At 32.1% G+C, this 7,833-nt stretch overlaps 1 pseudogene; it reads left to right on the top strand.

Annotated features, from left to right (window-relative positions):
• The first annotated feature begins 4,428 nt into the window (after positions 1-4,428).
• LOC120152869 lies at positions 4,429-7,833 on the top strand (annotated as a pseudogene).

The following is a 7,833-nucleotide window of genomic DNA, read 5'->3' as shown; positions in this document are numbered from 1 at the left end:
AACATCAATTGTCGTAGATCAATTACCGTTTAAGTTCGTGGCGATTGACTCGAATTGTTGCTTCAATAACTGTCAATTCCAATCTCAATTCCCTCTTGGCGAAGCCATATCGCCAAGTGTGTTCCCAGGAAGTCGAATTGCTTTCTATAAGCCGAATCTTTCTCCCACACATTTAATCGCAACAACCTCTTGACAAAAGTTAATCTTTGATTTTGAAAACTGTTTTGATTTTGAAAAATAAGCGCAAAGATTGAGAGAGATATTCCGAAGATATTAAGGGCCTATTTCAATTCTCCCGTTGAAATTGAGTCATCGTGTCAGCTCTCGGCTTATGAAAAATTTAGCTAAGCATGAAAAAAGTCATACATAGTATATTGAAAACAAAACTTGAAAATAAAAGAAAAATGAAAAGAACTTGAAAAGTAAAAAGAGAGTTTTTATAAAACTAGAGAGAAAAGAAGATTGTAATTTGAGTGATAAGTTTAGGCTTACCCCAAGTGGGTATTTATAGCCTCTCAAAGCCTAAGGATAAACAAGAAAATAAAATAAAATAATCCTAAGATAATTGTTTTTTTAATTTAAATTCAAACTTAAACTAGTCTCCTAATACAACTCTGCTCGACAATCTTCCAGAAGGCGTGCGGAGGAAGTCTTCTAGAAATCGTCGCTGACTGGACCTTCTAGAAACTACCACTTCAGACCGCATCGTGCCCAGAGTCATGCCCATGTCTCCAGCCGTGACCAAATAATAAAAAAATGCAGAATGCGCCCGTTTTGTCACTAATTCTAGAAAGTAAGGATCTGCACAAAAACAAGCATAACACGACCAATTCAGCAACAATAATTCCACAAAATCGAAGAAATAATGAGCAAGGATTAACGTTTGAACACTCATCAATGGGCATGAGGGCACATGCCTCAGGTGGCCACCTATGCTTCAAATAAGGTAAGGCCTTATGAACCCAAGGTGCTCCCTTAGGTTGGCATCTTCGCCCAATGGGCCTAGGGTAAGTCTTTATGGATGCAGTTCTGGGGAACTGCATTTCGGTGTTTAGTTGGAGAGTATTACTATGGTTTTAAAATATGTTTTAAACTACTAATGTTTTTAAAGGAACTGTGCACATTTCTTTGTTTTGTTGGAATACACTAGAATCCCCAATTCAATCTTTTAAATCTGTCTCTCTCTGAATACTTCCTTCAGACCATAACTTCTTGTTTGTAACTTAAGACTTAGCTGATGGAATCTAAATTCACTGCTAGAATCTGATGATGACTATCATGATAAGAAAATTTTATGCTTTACCTGATGGCCTATTGCATTCTTCTGGTAGTTATGTATTACTAAGCTTCCTAAAGCTCACTCTTTACTCACCATTTCAAGTTAAAAAAATCGATCCATTGCAACTATCAAATTCGGTTTTGGGAATTCTTCGACTATACTTAAAGTGTATGATACAATGTGTAATTAGGGGGCATATGGGTCACATTTGATTTTTTATATACTGAGTTTGGAACTTGTATGACTTTAATTTTGTTTGTAATATGTGAATTGTTTTCTAAACTTGTATTTTATTTATAATAGTTTTATGTTTTTACACGTTTTAACAAAAAAATTAATTTTCCTGAAATTTTATTGTGGGTCGCTCCGGTGGCCCTAATGTGATATCTCGGATAAAATTGAGTCACCCGCATAGGTCTGAGAGTGTTACAATGAATACACAACACTCCAAACCACTTGCTCCACCAAAGGCAAATTCAAGCACTCAGTTTGTCTACAAAAGAGATTTTTTTAAGAAAAATACAACTTCTCAATGTAAGGTTAAAAATAATAAAAAATGATTGAAACTGAAAATATTATCAAAAGCATATTTTTTTAGGTTGGAAAATGTAATATTTTAGGTTGAATAAAAATGTTACATTTCTCCATAATATTTTCGGTTACAATAAAAAATGTTATAAATTTGTATATTTTTTCAGTTATAATCTCTAAAACTATCATACCATAACATTTTTAGTTTTAAGTTATAACTAAAAATATTATAAATACATATAAAATTTTAAATTGAAGATAATATTTTAAGTTAAAAATCAATTTAAAATAATTATCGTTGTGCATAACTATACCCACAAAGGATTTATTTGTTTAAGCCTTCTCATGCTCGGATTTCAAATGAATATTTATGTATTTTTTTAATCCTTCTATATATTTCAAATATTAGATTCTTATATTAATATCTAAAAAGAAAAATATTCGTTACACTTTTTACCACCTCACTTATAGTTTTCATCAATCATATGATGCAGCACAAGATTATATTTTTAACATTATTTCTTATCAATAAATTATCTAAGAAAATTAATCTAAAAATGTTGAGTTTTAATAAGACTCTTTATAAAATCATCTTTCTATAGTTTACCAACAAAATATTATAAAGGTTTATATCATTAAGGCGTATATTATTAAAAAAATTTATATTATTAAGGTGTATATTAATGTTTAAAAATATTTCTAAATTTATTATTATTTGAGAAAAAAATCAGGATAATATGACAAATCGGGACGCCTTCAACTTATAGTTTACCTACAAAGAACCAGGCACATAAACCCTAACTACGATATCAACACCAATAATCACCACATATATAACTGCTTTTTACGAACCCAACTTGATCCCAAACGTGGACTTGACTGGTCCTTTTGAAACACAATTTTGAAGATTATTTTAAACCACACATTAACACAAATAAACATAAAAGAAGTCCGGACGGAATAAGAATTTTAGTTTAAGGTGACAAAATATAATTAATAACAAAAAAAGATAAAATCAAAATAAATTAAAATCTAAAGATATAAATAAGTATTTATCTAAATATATTTTTTAATAATATAAAATTTGGGGCCAGTGTTCCCTGGAAATACATGTAATTCTGTTCCGGAAAGAAACGATATTGGTTTTTAGTTATATATGATTTTTTTTTATAAATATGTGATAAACATAAAATAATACTTATATAGAGATTTTTAATTATTTAATAATTAATATTTATATTCCTTCGATATTTGAATTAAATACCGTAAAGAATAACAATTATTTTTTGACACTGAGTGATTTGATGCCTGTGAAGTGATTTGATGCAGGCATGACAACAAATTTTAAGATATGATTAATGAATTATATATCTATAAGGGAATCAAAGAAAATCACTTTCTTCGAATTACGCGTCAAATAAATAGTGACTTACGTCTTTCTTCTAGGGTTATGTTTCTTTATACTTTTTAAAAGTATTTTTAAGGCTAAAAATACTTTAGAGTTGACTCCGTTGTCTAAATAATTCAAGTGGAGAAAATTTAGAAAAATAAAGTATTTAAAAATTAATTTAAGATTTAAATTATTTGTTACAGTGTGTTTGAAATTTATCGTATGAAGAATGACGAGTTCAATAAAATATAATATATAATTAAAATTCATCATGTTAACATGGTTGATTCTATATAATTTTTGTTCAATTCTTATGACGAGGTTTTTTAATATATTATATTAAACTCGTTGTATGGGCATGACTAATTTTACGTGTTCGATAACAAATAATTTAAATCTCAAAATAATTATATAATTAATAAATTATTTATGAAAAATTAAAAAAATTGTATGTTTTATGTTTGTTCTTTTATATAAAAAATTATTTTAAATTTTATATATTTTCATAGAACAAATACAATTATTAATAACTTATTTATTTTTAATAAAAAAATTTCTATCTTAATAAGTTGATATATTATTATAACTTGTAGATGTAGATACTCAAATCCAGAATATTTAGGGAGAATAACATTCCATTTTATCATTGATTGCTTGATGCGTTCAAAGTTTATTTTATTGATAATTTTTTTAATGTAAAATAAAATATTAATCATGATCAGAAAATAATAGAGATTAACATAAAAGCTTCACATCCATATACTCCAATGAAAAGATAATCAATATTTTTTTGAGAGAGAAAAATAACAAAGAAAGAGAGAAACAATGTGTAAAATATAAAAAACTCAAATCTCTCAACTGTTCTAAAAAATCTATCCACTAATATTTATATTAATCAAATCTCACGTAATGCAAATATGAGGAAAACTAAAACTAAAACATGCTAGTGAAATTAATCGTTTAAATATTAATAAACATATTTGAAACTAATAAATAATTTATTTTTAAATAAATAAATGAATATAAATTTTGTTAAAACAGAAACAAACTCAAAAAACATAATATCACCATAAATAAATGAATAAGTGAGTGACGTTACACGGAAAAGGAGAGGCGGTGGTTTTAAGAGGGTGGCTGGTTTTGAAATTGATTTAGGTGATAAAGACATGAAAGCCGCCTTCTGGTTTTATTACGGTGGGACTAAACCCAAATAATATCTAAAATGTAGATGAGACCATTTCCGCCTGGCTGCAGGGATGAACAACTGATTGATGATCTGTCTTTTCCTCTATGTCAGTCCTCTCTAAAATTTTAAAATTTCGCTTCCAGACATCATATTCTACGCCTGTTTCTGCCTCACTCGCGTGCTGTTGAAACCAAATCAATGAATATGTCCATGTCCAAATCATAGATTATATATTATTTCATCTTAATGAAATGGAAAGAGTTTTCCTATATTGGGAAAGTTGCAGATAGGTCACAAGTATAGGACGTGCATTAATCATTCCAAGCCACCAAATAGTCACTGTAAGACCCGGCAGATAAATACTAGTGTATATACAGCCACAATCTAACTAAACCACAATATTCACAAAACAAAACTTCACCCTAGAGCTTGGACAAGACAAAAGGCTTCCATGACGCTTCGCCAGTCACCAAAAGATCACCAAGAAGCGGTTATGACATCGAAGGTTATCCAATTTCCTTTCATGGGAATTCGGTGTTTTGGGATTCAGATTCGGATTTAGGAAGTAAATCGAGTGATAGGAAAGCGTATCCATTGCCTCAGCCTCCAGGTTCATGTAGGTTATCAATGGAGTCCAATCGAAGGGGTTCGAGCTTTACCTCAAGTGAATCTTTTGATGATGATGATATGAATGGGGATTTCATTTCCTTCAGGTGTGTGACCTTATTTTTTTGTATAAATCTTGTGTTTTTTTTAAACTTGTTTTATCTTTTGTGATCTATTGGAGATTGCTCATCAAGATCCAATAGAATTGTACTGCCAAATTGTACCTCTAAAATTAGAAAAGCTCGGTGCAGAATTGTGATAGTTTATGAATGTATGCAGAGTATTCAAAGAATACAACAGAAACTTATGTTCAAAGAGCTCAGATTCCAGATCAAAAGCTTCGTATATACAGCAATCACTCTGATGTCCGTCACCATGGGATGCCGGTTTAGAATCCTCGACCGAGAAGCACCCGTGCCATCCTCTTCCACTTCCTCCATGCTCCCCTAATGGACCTCCGAAGAAATCTCCATCCAAATGGAAGAAAGGAAAGCTTCTAGGAAGAGGGTCATTTGGACGTTTATGCCGGATTTAACAGGTTAAATCCATATATTCCTGTGACCTTTCATAATTGTTTGGAAGAGTTAAAACGGAAGAAAATTTTCTTACATTTATTAAACAATAATTTCCAACAGTGAAAATGGAACAATGTGTGCAGTGAAGGAAGTTCAGGTCATCAAAGATGATCAAACATCAAAAGAATGTCTCAAACAACTCAACCAGGTATGTCTGGTTTTCTTCACACACATTCTGCACAATTCTTTTTTTTACAAAACTTCACCGTCTTCAACATCTGTATGTTCATGGAAATGTTTGGGGGTTATTTATTATAATATTTTCTTTGAATGCAAGCAGGAGATATCCTTGCTTAGTGAGCTGTCACATCCAAACATTGTCCAATACTATGGGAGTGAACTGGTAGGCCTGAGACCATTAACATGTTTTCTTTTCCTTTCTTGTGCCTCAAGGAATATTAAGGAACTTGAATCAGAACCCGAGTTTTAGTCCATTCGGTTTATCCGGTCACCCTTAAGAGGTGACATCTAGTATACCTAAAAGATCGGAACTCAACATCTACGATCCTCTTCCAGTGATCCTTAGATAAGCCGCCATCGGTACAACTTTTGATATCTAAAAGTTAATATATGCAGGGATCTTTCGGTTTACTTGGAATATGTTTCAGGGGGTTCGATCCACAAATTACTTGGTGAATATGGATCATTGAAGGAACCTGTTATTCGAAGTTACACAAGGCAAATACTCAGTGGGTTAGCTTACTTACATGGCAGGAACACAGTGCATAGGTATTTTAAACTGTAACTCTATAAAGTGCTAATGAAGAAAAGCTGTACTTTTAACCTTGAGAACTCAACAGATATATCTATATCACCTGTTAGGAACATCAAAGGAGCCAACATACTTGTAGATCCTAACGGTGAAATCAAGCTTGCTGATTTCGGGATGGCTAAACATGTACGAAATCGTTAATTTCTTCGTTAATATTGTTTGTTTTCTAAGGTGAAGAATATGTTTCTGATATATTTGTGTTGAAAATCCAGATGTCTTGTTCTTCAATGCTTTCTTTTAAAGGAAGCCCGTATTGGGTTGCACCAGAGGAACACGTTCTTATACATCTATTTTTTCAGAAAAATCTCGTTTGCTTTGTCCAACATCCTTTGATCTTTCCAGATGATCATGAATACTAATGGATATAGCTTAGCTATTGACATATGGAGTTTAGGGTGTACTATTCTTGAGATGGCAACATCAAAGCCTCCCTGGAGCCAGTACGAGGGGGTACGAGTTGTTGTTTATCGTAATCGATCATAATAGCATCCTGTGTTCATAACTGAGACTGACTGATCTTTCACGGTGTCGGATATGTTTACTCCCTAATCTAATTTTGTTTAGTAACCAGGTTGCAGCCAAATTTAAGATAGCAAACGGAAAGGGTTATCCGGAAATCCCAAATAACCTTTCCAAGGATGCTCAGAATTTCATAGAACTTTGCTTACAAAGGGATCCAACCACACGCCCTACCGCACTACAACTTCAGCAGCATCCCTTTATCCAAGATCAGCCTGTGGTGGAACCAAAAAAATTCAATATGGTTGATGAAGGTTCATGGACTACCTTATATGGAAGGCGAAATACGGTATATATCGTGCAGAAGAATTTCCTTTTTCATTCAATTGATGTATCGATCACATTTTCTTCATTTCTCTGTTTCTTTCACCAGCAGGCAAATTCAGCTTCAGATTTTTGCTCTAATAGATAGATAATGTCGTCGACAAATGATAGAGATAACAGGTCTCAACAAACCAGCAGAAGAAGCCCTTCAAGGGGCTCATGGTAAGTGCTAATATCTCAAAATCTTGTCTTGGATCTGCGCCACCGTCTGATGTACGAGTCAATCTCTACCTATATATTATACCAGATCTTCGCAATTTCTCAGTAATCTTACAGTTTCACTTGATTTTTCAGATGTTTGCTGACATTCATATCTAACTTCGAAATCTTGTCACTAAATGCAGGGATGAAATATCAATTACTTCTTTATCTGAGTCACCATGTTCGAACTCGATTCAACAATGTAAATCAGCTTACGGAAGCTCTCTTCAATCTTTTTATCAACCTTATTATTAGTTGGTTTCCTTGCAGATCCCCACACAGATAAACCAACTGGTGAAATTTGTAAATGAACTAATGGTATTGAGTTCTATCTCTCAATATATATATATATATATATTTGGCCAGAACTAGAGATGATAATTTATAAGTTCCCAGAAATGAATATTTTGAAACAGAGGTGAGAAGCAAGAAATGAGCAGTTACCCAAGA

The sequence above is a fragment of the Hibiscus syriacus genome, unplaced genomic scaffold (genome assembly GCF_006381635.1).
Source record: "Hibiscus syriacus cultivar Baekdansim isolate YM2019G1 unplaced genomic scaffold, ASM638163v2 tig00111095_pilon, whole genome shotgun sequence".
NCBI classification, from domain to species: Eukaryota; Viridiplantae; Streptophyta; class Magnoliopsida; order Malvales; family Malvaceae; genus Hibiscus; species Hibiscus syriacus.
Note: the sequence above shows the minus strand (reverse complement) of the source record. Positions and strands in the feature narration are given on the sequence as shown.